The sequence below is a fragment of the Sparus aurata genome, chromosome 19 (genome assembly GCF_900880675.1).
Source record: "Sparus aurata chromosome 19, fSpaAur1.1, whole genome shotgun sequence".
NCBI lineage: Eukaryota > Metazoa > Chordata > Actinopteri > Spariformes > Sparidae > Sparus > Sparus aurata.
The window spans coordinates 11,238,693-11,254,178 of record NC_044205.1 but is presented as its reverse complement, the minus strand read 5'-3'; the positions used below and the strand labels follow the sequence as shown (position 1 = coordinate 11,254,178).

General features: G+C 41.2%; 1 protein-coding gene across 1 annotated transcript in view; it reads right to left on the bottom strand.

Moving 5' to 3' along the window:
* The window catches only part of ntng1a (netrin g1a), a 302,462-nt gene that overhangs the window by 200,846 nt on the left and 86,130 nt on the right, over positions 1-15,486 (bottom strand). The gene's annotated exons all lie outside the window — the stretch shown is intronic.

Here is a 15,486-nt window from a genome sequence, read left to right as displayed (position 1 = left end):
ATCTGCCTGTTGAGGCATTTTCACACAGTGTATTTCCAGACTATTAAAACTTTAATGCCAGTGTAAACCTCATCTAACATCTGGTGTAAATGACTGTGGATTCAAGAGACAAATGTGTGTTGTGAACACACTCATATGGTGCAAGCAGATTCACATAACTGAGTCACTTCTGGCTTTAATGTGGCCATGTGTCAACAAATCATCTCAGGTAATCATAATTTAGAGCTTTAATATAAACATTTTTCTTTACTCTCGAACATTCGCTGATGTATTTTTTTATTAGGGTCAGCTTAGGAGGTCATTAAGGATTTCTGATTATGTTTATGTCACACTTTGAGCTAAGAAGGTATACACAATAAACAGTGACAAGAATGGCAGGACCATGACAGTTTACTTCCAAATCATCAAAAAAACATTTTCAGCAAGGATTGAGGTGATCAATGAAACATTTTTCCACTTAATCTTAACCCTCCCTTTTAACCCCTATCGCTGAATATAGGCCACTTTATCTCTCCTGGACATTGTCAGTGAAACATTGCATGTCATTACTATTTAGATGATTTAGTTTCTAAACCCAGTGAAAAATCCCTCCAGCACTGCCTGGATGCCTGGTTATAGAGAATAAATTGGTGTATTTTCAACATCATTATCATGCTATTCAGTTCACTGCACTTACGCCTTGTAGATAAAAGTGTTGTCATCCTGGAAGACATTGCAATTAGTGAAGAAATGTATCATGGAAGAAAGTGGAAACATTGTGATAAAGATGATTAGAGTTTTACTGGCATGCTAAAAAGTGCTACTGCTGCACAGTCCCATGGTACATTTATGTCAATGACACACTGACTGAAAAATTACCATTAATCATTCATAGTGGTTTATGGCATTTTTTCTTTCATTCCATTTTAGGTAAGGTTTTCATGTTATGCCTTTGGTTGTTCTCTATAACCAGTGAAAAAGTTCATGTTTGTATTTTTGGGTGATTCATGATTTAAATGATGGTGTTTCTAATAAGGTAATGCTTGAGGTAACAGGATTTTCCATTTGTTTTGTCTCTGTAGTTATTTGCCATTACTAAAACTGATCTAACAAAAATAAAAAGACCTTTGACTCACCAGGTGTTTACATAAAATAACTGAAAAGTACTATATTTTGGGAATCAACAGCTGCCATTGGAAGCATTTACATTTAGGGCATTTAGCAGACACTTTTGTCCAAAGCCACTTACAATAAGTACATTTGTCACAAGAAAGAAACCATGACATATCACAGTGACATTTTTACAGTCAGAGTAAAAAAAGGAAGAAAAAACCCAAAACAATTGTCAAGCCTTCATGTGGGGATCACTGCTTCTATTTATCAAGGATACTTTAAGTGCATAAGTGCTATGATTAAAGTTCTAGAAAACAGCACCCAGAGACTTGAAGTTTATATTTCCTGACACAAAAATGTTGAGGAATCAAATTCCAGCATGACTTTAAACCGCACCAATGCATAGAAAGAAGCATGCATCTGCTAATTGGCTACATATTTACATTTACATTTAGGGCATTTATCAGATGCTTTTGTGCTTTTGTCCAAAGCGACTTACAGTAATTCATACATACATTGAAACACTGATGGCTACCCCTGAGCCACAGCTGCCCAATACACATATGTAAGCTAATTAATCTTGTTATTGTTACAGCTCAGCTAAGGAGGATGCCATTATTTACATCCTGCGTTGTTACGAGCGTGAGTTTCTCACCTGTGAGTAAACGCACACTTCTGTGTGGTGATACAGTGCGGGTCAGTAGAGAGAAAAATAAGTATGTACATGTATGTCATTTTTTTCAATTTGCCTTGTCTTATTAACTCTAACTGGACCAATTATTATGCAATCTTTTATTGTACATTTGAACTTGATATTTATAATACATTGTAAATAGTTAATAATTGCTGTGAAAATAATCTGTAAAAGCTTTCTGAATCGCCATTATAAAGTTGCAACTGACATTTGTAAATCTATACAATTATCAAATAAATGGTTTATAAAACTTTTTTTTTTCTTAACAGTGAAATAACTATTAATTAAAGTTTAATCAACTATACATTTACCATGAATCAATGATGGTTATTATAAAGTGTTACTTATTTCTTTTTATCTGAAACAATCAAGTTTGTATTTAGAAAAAACAGGTGGAGTTTGGCATGGCAATGTTTTTGATTAAAGTCTCTTTTGACCTTTTTCATTTCTGGCCTCGCCATTGACTTTGGACATAGTCTAAGAATTTACTTGGAATCTGTAAAAGTGATGTGGACTACAGTACTAATCCCTGAGCCAAGCACTGTGTTGAGCTGTAATGTATGTGGGTACCCTACAGTCAGCATGAATGACATTCCATCGCATTTGACAAGACTGACATGCACGGCTGTATTTGCCAACACGTGTGTGACCTTCCATGTTTGGATGCATCTTTCCTGAGGACAAGAGTGCTCTCACATTCTGAGGACAAAAAAATCCACATTGCCCTTACACCAACAACATGACAGTGTTCACGCTTAAAACGTACATGCCCACAAGCAGCAATGTAATCAAATTAACATCAAAACATTATATCTAATTTTCACCTAAAGTAGCTAATACATAAAGACTTGAGTCTCTGCTCCCATAAAAATATTTTGATTGTTCATTTAATTTTAATTAACTAATGACTGATGGAATTATAAAAATTCCTTATGTTATTTCTTTTGATATAGCATGTCAGATTAACTCCAGTCCAGTAGCACGGTGGGTGTCCGTGAGCTTCGTCATATCATATGTACAGTTGATGAATGCCTGTTAGCATGTATGCTCTGCTGTCACTGAATAGCCTTAAGCCTTATGTCACACTTAATCAGAATCCCAAGCCTGTTGGGGTTTAGTGTAAATACATTACTCCACAAGAGAATAACAGTTGTGAATGGCTTGTCTAGTTTCTGAATGCATCATTTCTTTGGGTTGTCTGATAAATAATTATTGGTACATGTGCCAATTCTTTCACACAAAATATATTTATACTGGGAATATCATATCTAGGCTATGTTATTTGACATTGTCTGATGTTCCGTTCCATTTCGTTCCGTTCCGTATATAAATATAATGGCAGTGCTTGTTCCTTCGAAAATAAAACCTTGCTGCTTCTGGTTTGTTTAAAACTTACAGGAGAAGGGGAATTGCTGTTCATCAAGCCACAATGTAATATTAAAAGGTCTCACCCACGTCAGTCAAGAGCCTTGCAACAATTCAAAAAGCCAAGATTGTGCGGTTCACCTGAACCATAAGAAAACACACTACCATCAAATATTGTGATGTTCTCATGACTGCCAACTTGGGATGAAAAAAAAAATCAATTAAAAGAAAACACGACCCACACAGCCAAATAGGATTTTTAGAACAATGATGAGGGCCTTCAACTTCCTAGGGGATACTTGAAGATAATATCCATGAACACTGAACTGAGACAGGGCTGAGTCACGATGAAACAAGGACGGTAATATGCAAGCATCAACAAGGTCAATACAAATAGGATTCCTCTCTGAATGTCATATTAAACAGTGGACTGTTACAGTTCCAAAGGCAAACACGGGCACGCTCAGCTGGGGTGGTGTGTATATAACTGATGTTATGACATCTTCAGCTGTAAACAAGGAACTAGGCTTTATTCCCTAATACTGGAACATACAACCAAAACAACGAGAGTATTGTAGCACTGGGACACAGGGCCCACTCATCTACAACAAATTACAATGTTGTTCAAAAGTATATCTTAGAAAAAGGGCATACACATTTTGATATTGATTCAATATTGATGAAGAAAAAAAAGGCAGTGCCCCTGTCTGCCCATTTTAGGGACTGTATGAAAATGATTTGGCCCCACAAATTGGTCCAGTGCCCAGTTCACTTATTCAGTAGCAGTAGTAATATCTGTTTATTTTGTAGCTCTATGTTCAAATACAGAGTGGTTGGCACACCTTTATTTGGTAAATGTGACACGTTTGTTCAACATAAATTTGGCAATTGTTAATTTCACCTCTCTTCTGTTTATTAACAGCTCACATTATGAGAATTAATGTTAAAATTTGGGCACATCTTTAATTCTTGCCTTACCTCTTGAATTATTTATGGTTAATTGCACCAACTCAATACTGTTGTAATTATTCTGAGATATTGGGAGAGTGTTGCAATGTTTTCAAGGTGACTCAAGGGGAGTGTCCTAGGAAAATTAATAACATTTGGAAGGGTCCTGCTTTTTCCAAACCCAATATTTTTTGTAACAATCCCCTATGGATTTGGATATAGAATTGGATTCATCTGCAGCATTATATCCACAGTGTTTATATAGTATTTCAGTAGGTCTTCATTAGGGCTGGGTATTAGTACTCGAACCCTTATACATACTGACCAAAATACCCCAGTACCCGGTAGTATCAAATCATCTCTAGTTAAGTGATACCTGTGTTTCGATTTTACTCCCAGCAAATCACTGCAAGCATTCTTTGATTTTATGCAATTTTATGGCTGGCCCACAACCGCATCAATTACAGTTTGCAGTTCAGTGTGCCCACATGCCACCAAAACGCTTGACCGTATGGCTTAATTACATTACACCTGTGGTGTTTGGTAAAAATAAAAATGCATAAGAATTATTTCAGCAAAAAAAAACTGTTGGGTAGCACCTCACCAAGCATGGTGTTACCACCTGGCTCAAGGATGGCAACAAGAAGGGAGGTCACACACAGATATCTTAAACAAAAAGTAGTTTATTTAACTCAAACCAACATAAATGTTAAACTAGTGGGATATGTACAATAGGAAAAGTATCAGTCGTGGCAGCAGTGTATGGATGAGTGAAGATATGGTGTAGTGTGTGTTGTGAAGTGCATCAAACTAAACAAAGGAAAAGAGGCTGTGAGCCCTGCTGCAGGCCCAGGTGAGAGAGAGAGACACACCCCTAGAGGCAGTCATTATATACACTCTGGAAGCCCCGCCCAGAAAGGCAGGTACAGGTAGACGACCCTCCCAGCTCCATCTACCTCTGCAAGAAAACAGTCAGAGCATGTCAGACTACCAATTCAAGAGGAAGAGAGGTCGTCACACCCCCTCCCTTCAAATGAGGATCCTGACCAGGATCCCCACAGTTAGACTACCACAACCCAAGCCCTCAATAGACAACAGAATAACTAAATAACTGGAACCCTCTGGTTTATCCAATGCCAAAAGAAACCCAAATGTTTGTACAACCTGCAGGACATCACACCCTGTCCATAGAGGGCACCAACTCAGCAACCATGGTACCTAGGAAGCAGATTAAGAGGAGATGACACCAAAACGAACTGAAAGAGACCATACAGGAAGAAAACAAACAACTTAGGACATTCCTCGTGACATGGCATCTGCAACAGTATTTTCAGTTCCCTTTACATGCCGTACATCCAAATAGAAAGGCTGTAGGAAAAGACACCAACGCATCAGACGCTGGTTTGGATTTTGAAGCGAGTGGAGAAAGGTCAGAGGATTATGATCTGTGTAGACCACTAAAGCACTTGCTCCACTGCCCACATAAACCTCAAAATGTCTCAGTGCCCAGATGAGTGCCAGTGCCTCTTTTTCAATGATGGAATAGTTCAACTGATGTATGTTGAATTTTTTGGAAAAGAAACTCACCGGACAGTCAACACCATGGTCATTAGTCTGCATGAGGACAGCCCCCGCTCCCACCTTGCTAGCATCCACATACAATGAGAAAGGCTTTTCCATCTGCGGAGCTGCTAGGACAGGGGCAGAGCACAACATAGACTTAACAGACTCAAAAGCTTCTTGACAGATACGAGACCACTCAAACTTCACTTTTGGGCTAAGAAGGGAAGTTAGGGGAGCAACCACTGTGGAGAAGTTCTTACAAAATCCACGATAATACCCCACCATACCCAGAAAACGGGATAGGTCTTTCTTGGTCACAGGAACAGGAAATTTGTCAACCGCCGACACCTTAGCCCTTACTGGACGCACTTGCCCATGGCCAACGACCTTACCCAAGTAGGTTACTGTTGCCTTAGCAAACTCACACTTTGCCAAGTTAACAGTCAAAGAAGCCAGAGCCAGTCGGTCAAACAAAGCTTGAATTCGCTGTAGATGATCCTCCCAAGTGTCGCTATAAACCACAACGTCGTCCAAATACACAGCACAGCCCACCAGACCTGACACCACCTTATTTATCAGGCGCTGAAATGTGGCTGGGGCATTACGCAACCCGAATGGCATTACTGTGTACGAGTACAACCCACTGGGTGTAATGAAGGAGGCAATCTCCCTAGCTCTAGGTGTCAGTGGAACCTGCCAGTAACCTTTAAGCAAGTCAAACTTGCTGACGAATTTGGCAGACCCAACCTGATCCACACAATCCTCCATACGAGGAAGTGGAAAAGAGTCAGGTTTGGTCAGTTTATTTACCTTCCGCAGGTCTGTACAGGGTCTAAATGTACCATCGGACTTCTTTACCAGCAAACAGGGGGAGGACCAACTAGATGCACATGGCTCCGCAATGTTATTTTCCAACATGTATTTGACTTCTGCCTCTAAATGTTCATGTTTGACCGGTGACATACGATAAAACCGCTGTCTGACTGGTGGAGCCTCTCCCACATCAATATCATGCTCGATGAGATGAGTACGAGATGGGGTATCTGCAAAGAGGCAGGGGTAACTTTTAACTAGCGTTACTAACTCTGATCGTCTTGGTTCAGACAAATGGGTCAACATTTCGTTCAGACTCGCAAGAGACTCAGAGCTTTTAAGTCGACCTCTCAACATGCCATCATCCGGTGTACACAGTTCTTCCTCTGTTTCTACTGCCGGATCAGAATGTACACGTACCTGACCCACTGGAACTGCTACAGCAACACAAGACGGCGATGACTCAAGTCCTGCCACTGAAGACCGAGCAAAGTATGGTTTAAGCAGGTTAACATGACACAACTGCACTGATTTCTTCCGGTCAGGGGTTGAGATTAAGTAATTTAAGTCAGACACCTTTTTAGCCACCATATAAGGGCCACAAAACTTAGCCTGGAATGGAGATCCCACTAGAGGCAAAAGCGCCAGAACTTGATCACCAGGACTAAATTCCCGACTTTCGGCACGCCGATCATGAAGACGTTTCATTTTGTGTTGAACTGCCTTTAGGTTTTCTTTTGCCAGCTTGTTGGCCTGATACAAACGGTGTCTAAAACCATTGACATAATCTATCAAGTTTTGTGGAGCCTCTTTTGATTTCCAGTCACTCTGTAAGGAGGCCAAAAAACCACGCACAGTGTGACCAAACACTAAGTCATTTGGGCTAAAACCCAGGCTCTCCTGAGACACCTCCCTAGCTGATAACATAAGCCATGGTAACTCTTCTTCCCAATCACGATCCAACTCGGTGCAATATGCACGAAGGAGGGACTTTAAGGTTTGATGGAACCTTTCTAAAGCTCCCTGGCTCTGAGCATGATAAGCACTGGACTGTGAATGTCTGATGTTTAACTGCTGCAACACTTCTGCAAACAACTTCGATGTAAAATTAGACCCTTGATCAGACTGTATAACTTTAGGAATACCAAAGGTAGACATGAATTGTGTCAATGCCTTCACAACAGATTTGGTGGTTATATTTCTGAGGGGAAAGGCTGCAGGGTAGCGTGTAGCTTGACACATCACAGTTAGCAAAAAGTTACTACCTGACTTGGAGCGTGGCAGGGGACCAACACAATCAACAATCAAATGCTCAAATGGGTGTTCAGCAACAGGAATAGGATATAATGGAGCAGGCTTTATTACCTGATTTGGTTTTCCAGTCAGTTGGCACGTGTGACAAGTCTTGATAAAGGCAGAGATGTCTTTTTTTAACCGAGGCCAGTAAAAATGTCTCAGAACTCGATCATAGGTTTTCCTTACACCTAGGTGACCTGACACACCATCATGAGCGATCTGTAATACTGTGGGTCTTCGCTTAAGTGGTAGAACAACCTGCACTATTTCATCCCCCACAAAACACTCTCCATGAGGAACCCATTTTCTTACCAAAATCCCATCTTGGAGAAAATAACCACAGGCTGCACTCTCCACTTCATGATCAGGGAGTACCTGGCAAAACAAAACCTGAAGTGTAGAATCATCCTTTTGTTCTTGAATGAGGTCACTGCAAGACACAGGCAAATGATAAGCAGGGACAGGAAACACTGGTTTTCTCTTCCTATCGAAGTTCTCAACAGCAGAACCACTACTGACAGAGCTCATAGCTCGTGTCACTGCACAGGTGGGAAGAATTGTAGAGGTGGCTGTGAGAGACTCCCTACGTACTACTTGAGAAGCTGGCTCGACACTCCGAGCGGGCACATCTGACCACACCCGATCACCAACCAGGTCATTTCCCAGGATGACCTGCACTCCCCCCATAGGCAATGAAGGACGCACCCCCATGACCACGTCACCCTGTAACAGATCTGAAATTAAAGTCAAACGATGTTGTGGAGCAGAAAAAACTGTCAAACCCATTCCACGAACCTCAACACTGGAACCAACAGCAGAGTCAGGAGAGAAAGGCAAAACAGAGCCCACAATAAATGAGTCAAGGGTGCCCGAATCCCTCAATATCTTTACAGGTACTTTCCCGTCACTACCAATCAGTGAAACAAAGCCATCTGACACAAAGGCAGCGTAACCAGGGTCAATCTCTGCACTTACTGTAGAATCGGACAGTTGTGTCTCCACCTCAGGAAGCTCAATCACTGGCCCCTCTGAAGGTTTTGTGATAGTCTGTACCGCAGCAATAGCACGGCTTCGCTCATCAGCACACAAAGTAGCAGCAGCGCCACATGGTTTTGTAGCAAATGCACCCGACTTCCACTTTTTTTTCAACACTGGACACTCATTTCGCCAGTGACCTTTTCCAAAACAATAATTGCAGACACGATTAGGGTCCAGCTTCGCCTGTAACCCCTGGCCAACTTTACTTACAAACCTGTCAGTCCTGTCAGACAACCACTTACTGGTGTGAGCCGACGCCATATTCTCTCTATAAGTATGGTTTCCCTGGCCACGGTTCTCACCAGTAAAACATTTGTGGGTCAAGACAAACTCATCCGCCAACTTGGCAGCATCTGAAATCGTCGTCACCTTCTGTTCATTTAAGTATGTCACAACACGATCAGACAAGGTATTCTTGAACTGCTCAAGTAAGATTAGCTCCTGCAGATCCACTAATGTCTCTACCTGAGAAGCAGCACACCAGCGGTTAAAATGATTGACTAAATCACGAGAAAACTCACTATGAGTCTGTCTCCCTCTCCTGAATTGTCTGAACCGTTGACGGTATGCTTCTGGTACCAACTCATATGCTCTGAGAACAGCTGTTTTAACCAATTCATATTTAACACTATCAGTAACACTCAAGGCTGAGTAAGCTTCTTGGGCTTTTCCAGTGAGGACACATTGAAGCAGCAAGGTACGCTCAGCATCAGACCAATGTCGTGCCTCAGCTAGCCGCTCAAACAGCACAAAAAAAATATCCGGATCCTGGTCGTTAAACTTAGGAACTAGCCGTAGGTTAACAGTAACATCAAATGAATGAGTAGGAAGGAAATGTGACACTGCAACACCAGCCGTTGACGACTCAGGCTGCAGCTTGCCCGCACTCATGAGCTCGAACTTGTAGCGCTGCAACTCCATCTGCTTATTTGCCTGCACATGAGCTAGTTCAACTTCCCGAAGACGGGCCTCTTGTCTCAGTTTTTCCACCTCCAAAACATTTTTCTGTTCATGTTGTAATTGTAATAGAAGAAGCTGCTTTTGCTGCTCAAAAGTCAGTCCAACTCCATACCCAGCCACACTAGGCACTGACCTACTTACAACAGGTGAGGCTTTATCAGCAGAATCAGTCACACTAACAGGTGCACCATCCCCAAGACCAGACAAAATCCCACTTTCAGCCAATTTGTCCTTTAATGTTTTCAACAGTTCCTCTTTACTCAACTTCCTTCGGAAGCTCCACCTTATAGAAGTCAGCCACTTTCAACAGCTGATCTTTCTTATAACAATTGAGCAATTCCTCACTTGGAGTCTGCACAAAATCCTCAATAAACTCCATCTCCCCCCAAAATCAAGAGACACAATTACCTAGCAGAAAAAAATCCTCCTGTCAACCAGACAGACTAGACACCCACCAAAAATCTTTCAAACAGTGACCACATGGCAACCGGCTGCTTCAAATATGGAACCTCATTCCTCTGGCTAACTGCCTAACCAATACTAGCTGACTCACTTAACCCTAGTCTTCATGCAGGTCTGTGGTAGGATAATTAAGCACAAAGCCCAGCGACCCGGTTAATCTCCAGCATGCTGGAAATCACCTAGGCAGTCCTGGAAGTGCACCTGAGCAACTGCTCTAGCCACTTGCTGCACAAAAATAACAAACTAAAACAAAAAAAAGGGTCAATGGAGACAGCAAGTGCCCCACATTGCTTAACCTGTCAGGAATAAGGGTTCCAAACTTCCCAGCCCTTACCAGCTGCCACCAGTCCAGAAAAACACTAGTTATCTACTGCTAGGCAAAACCAACTCCAACAAGAGTAAGCCAAAATCTGTGTGCCACACTCCCTTACACACAAAGACGAGCCCCCATTTGTTACCACCTGGCTCAAGGATGGCAACAAGAAGGGAGGTCACACACAGATATCTTAAACAAAAAGTAGTTTATTTAACTCAAACCAACATAAATGTTAAACTAGTGGGATATGTACAATAGGAAAAGTATCAGTCGTGGCAGCAGTGTATGGATGAGTGAAGATATGGTGTAGTGTGTGTTGTGAAGTGCATCAAACTAAACAAAGGAAAAGAGGCTGTGAGCCCTGCTGCAGGCCCAGGTGAGAGAGAGAGACACACCCCTAGAGGCAGTCATTATATACACTCTGGAAGCCCCGCCCAGAAAGGCAGGTACAGGTAGACGACCCTCCCAGCTCCATCTACCTCTGCAAGAAAACAGTCAGAGCATGTCAGACTACCAATTCAAGAGGAAGAGAGGTCGTCACACCCCCTCCCTTCAAATGAGGATCCTGACCAGGATCCCCACAGTTAGACTACCACAACCCAAGCCCTCAATAGACAACAGAATAACTAAATAACTGGAACCCTCTGGTTTATCCAATGCCAAAAGAAACCCAAATGTTTGTACAACCTGCAGGACATCACAATGGAGAAAACCCAGGGTAAATATCTGAAATGTGTTGGCAACACCACCATCAGCTTCTCCTCAAGAGTACATGCTGGAACTGTTGATTACTTCAGGTAATAAGAAATCGAGAAAACCTTGGTTAATTACTCATCTTTTGTGCATAAAAACTGAGCTTGAATTTTATCGAAACAAATTTGGTTTTTTTGGCAGGCTGTAGGCAGTATCAAATATAGTATTGAATGAAAGAGGAAAAAAGAAAGAATTTAGTACTCCATTGGTATCAGTATCACTTTAAGGGTACTGGTACTGGTACTGATGACATATTTTTTTAAATGACACCTAGCCCTGGTCTTCATTCTCAATAAATAATCAATTCCATCAAGATCCTTACAGTCAAATTTACTATAAATTCACTGTGCTTCAAAAATTCATAAAGGGTTAGAAATCACATAGAAATCTGTGGCGAGGCTGTGACAGTGTCATGAACCAGCCTTTGGGATAATCTGAATTAAATTAGACTGTGGAAACAGCCGCAGCTATAAGTGACTTTTTGAATTGAGAAACTCATATTTCTGTGGAATGTATGGGTGCCAGTCTAATGTCCTGTCCTCACAGATAGACAGAGATTGAACAGTACATGAGGTAGAAAAAACACTATAGCATGCTTGGTTCATCAGCAAAGTAGGAAGTCCTCAAACTAAGTTTGCCACTCATGGTTCAGCTGGTGTCATGGTAATCAGTTTTGTATTCTGGTGAGTGAAATATGATGTATGAGCATCTGCTTTCCAAATGAGTTTACACTGGAGTCAGGGCCCGATATCTCTGGGCAAAGGTAATCATTTCTTGTTCTGTCTTTTAAGCTAGGAGATGGAAGAAGGTACAGCAGAGGTGGAAGAGAGCCAGATGGATATTACGCTGACTTTTGAAGAATGGAAGGCAAACAAAAGGGTAACGGGGGAGGAAAGCAAACTCAATCTTCCATTTCAGAGTTTTTTCCCTTCATATCTGTCATTGCTTTCATGTGCAGTGTCCTAATGACAGGAGGTTGGTAAACAGAAAGGTGAAGAACAGACTCTCCAATGACATTTTCCTTTTCACATGTGGCATCACAGCACATGCCAATCTCACAGCAACCACGCAGAAGATGAGCGATGGCTAAAGAGGGGGAGAGGAGGAACAGTGAAGATTGGTGTCCTGCTCTTCTACTTATCTTTGAGGAAGTCTTTATGAGTGCATTTTCAAAGGTTATTCTGATATTGCAACTTATTTTTAATATTTCAAACTCTTCAACCACTGGAACACCCAGCTAGAGGCCACCACAGCTCAAGTAAATGGCAAAAACTGGGACCAGATGTCAAAAAAATCCAAATGTTTTCCTGATGTTTTTTTTCAAATGAGAGAATCATGGATGGGGCTGGAACCTTGGTGATTAAGTGACAACTGGATGGCTTGTTGGTGAACTACAGTAAGAGCAGCTACAAAACTTTTCTCTTTGCCATTAACTGTACATCCTCTTATCACATCCATTCAAATTAATTGCCTATACATTGACTGAAATGTTGCCATTCTAAATCCTGGTGCTAAAAAGTATTTGGGCTTGTACACATCTGTCCATGTAAACTGATAGAGTTCACAGAGCATGTCAGAGCAAAAACTAAGACATCACATATACAGACCTCCATGATAGAATTTCCATGCAGTACTATACACCTGGAGAAGGTGTATATTTCTGACAGATTTTAGAGTTTTCCACATCTTTGTTAAACATGAGCCAGCAAGAGTTTCAAAAGTCGGCTGTCTGGTCAAATACTGTAACCTGGCAACACGGGTGACCAAGAACTAAGAGTCTCAGCCTTTTTGCAGAGATGAGAAAACCTACCACAAAGACAAAAGTCACTGCGGCAATCCATCAATCTGGCTTTCATTATGTTGTGGCGAGACAGAAACACCAAACGAAAAAGAAACATGCATGTGAGATTCTGTCTGGAGCTTGTCAAATGGAAAGAAGGTTCCCTGGTCTGAGGAGAGAGGAATTGAATTCTGTTGCCTGAATGCTAGTCTGGTAAATCCGTTTAGGGGAAGCATGATGGGGATATAATAAATTGATGGAGATTAGGGTTTTTGTTTCACCTCAGAGTTGTTGTTAAGTAGGAGTTGCCCAATAGCACACAACTGTACAGCTGTTTCCCATTGTCTCCCTGATGACAACCTCCAACTGTCTCACAAGCCTGCTGGGTGAGTGTCCGACATACATCCCCATGCCGATTTAGAAAGATCTTCAACTACTAACCAGATGTCTGTAACTGAGCTGGTTCCAGCCTCAGAAGATTGAAACACAATTAGCGAGCCAGCCTATACTGAAGAAGCACTGTTACTGAATGTCTTTTTTTCACTGAACGTTTATTAGAAAAATCATAATATGGGAGTGGGGGTCATATGACCTCAGATTCAACAGCAACCTGACATCGTTAACGTGACCATGATGATAGCAAAACATAGACATTCAACTTTATCACAGCTTCAGACATGCAGCATGATATCTAGTTAATAGCTGAGCAGGAAAAGATCAATTGAAGAAAACAGGCTTTATTGTTTTTGAAGAAGTATTTAGACAATACCGTAACAATACTGTTGCAACCTACTGAAGAAGTCTGCCACGGTCTTGTGAATAGCCCATATTTTATAGATGCTGTGGTGTTACATGCCCTCTCTGAGTTCTTTGGATACACAAGGGCCTCAGTCTTGGGTTTGACTGTTAAATATTGCACTGTGACGAACCACTTCTCATCTGCCATGGTCAAGGAACCAGCGACAATAGTGGTTACCTTATGAATTCATCTATTCTGCTGCCTTCAGGCATGGCTGGAGTCTACACGTGCAGTGTTAAGTGGATGCTGTGGGAGGTGTACATGCAGGAATAGGTTGGACGTCCAAAAGCATTTTATCAAATTCAAATTCCAAAATGGGACCCACTTATCAAATCTGAGTCCTTCCAAATCATCTACTAGACCTTTTTAGGCTGGATTTCCAAATATTTTAATAGTTCAACATTTTCAAACTCTCTTTCAGTCTCTGTTTGTTGCCTGGCAAGCTCACTGTGAACAGGCTTCAGAAAGTCGCTGCTCCAAGTCACAAAATAATCCTGCACATATCTCCCTGTAAAACCACAGCCTGTTACAAATTCAACAAAGCGTTAAAATGTCACAGTGCATACTCAGTCTATGAGGTTTTGTTTGGACATATGGTCAGGGCCTGGACAGTTTTCCCCCCATTTACGGTCAATATGTTAAAATAAGCTAGATCCTGTTTTCTTATTTCTTTTTTTTTCTTTTTTTTATGGTAAGTGCTTCAGTATTTTGGATTTTATGGCATCCAATAAACAATGATCTTGCTCTCATTGTGCTTTGGTGATGATTTTATGCTCATTCAAGTCAGCAGTATTTTCATTTGAAGTCATCAGAAGTCAACTTGTTGTTTTTAAAGTAAATACCAATAAGTAAAAACCAATGAGAAAAGATGACATATTTCATCAAATGCAATGACAGTGTTATTATACTGCTGCTATATTGATGTGCCCTGGCCTTCAATGATGAAATGGGGTTTTTGGATGAGGTGACTTATGTGAATCTTCTCTGCTGGGTTAATCCCTCTCCATACATGGGGATGAGAGGATAGTCAGGACAGTAACATTTTAATTTGGAGATGGTACAGTAGAAACATTGTTTTGATGTTTTCAGAGCTTACAGGAAAATCTTCCTCTAAGCTTAGGCCACACAACAAAGCTATTCCTTTGATTTTGAATTACAGTAAAAGCCTTCTTCCTGTATCTGACATAGAAGACGATTAAATTTTGTCACGCTGACCTTACATCGCCCTCTAACTTTATTTAAAGGAACCTGGTACAACCCTGGAGGCCGCTTAGGGCGATAGTTCAATAATTTTTTGTATCTGAGGCTTGGGCATCAAAAGACTATTTGCAATGATTTGATTAATGTCCTATGTGTGTCACACTGTCCTAAGAAAACTCATGAGTGATCCGTGTCACACAGATTCTTCTCAAATTTTGAACACAATTATTGCTGCATATGTCTTTCTCTATTGGCTGCCTCCTTACTCGACCTTCTATAACTAGGTCAACACCTGACTGTGAAGCATAAATACACTGAGGCCAACATGTTGCCCCTACCCATCAGCCCCAAATGTCCAGTATAATCCCCCCACCTTTGATCATGATTTCCTCCTAATCCGGTTGAAA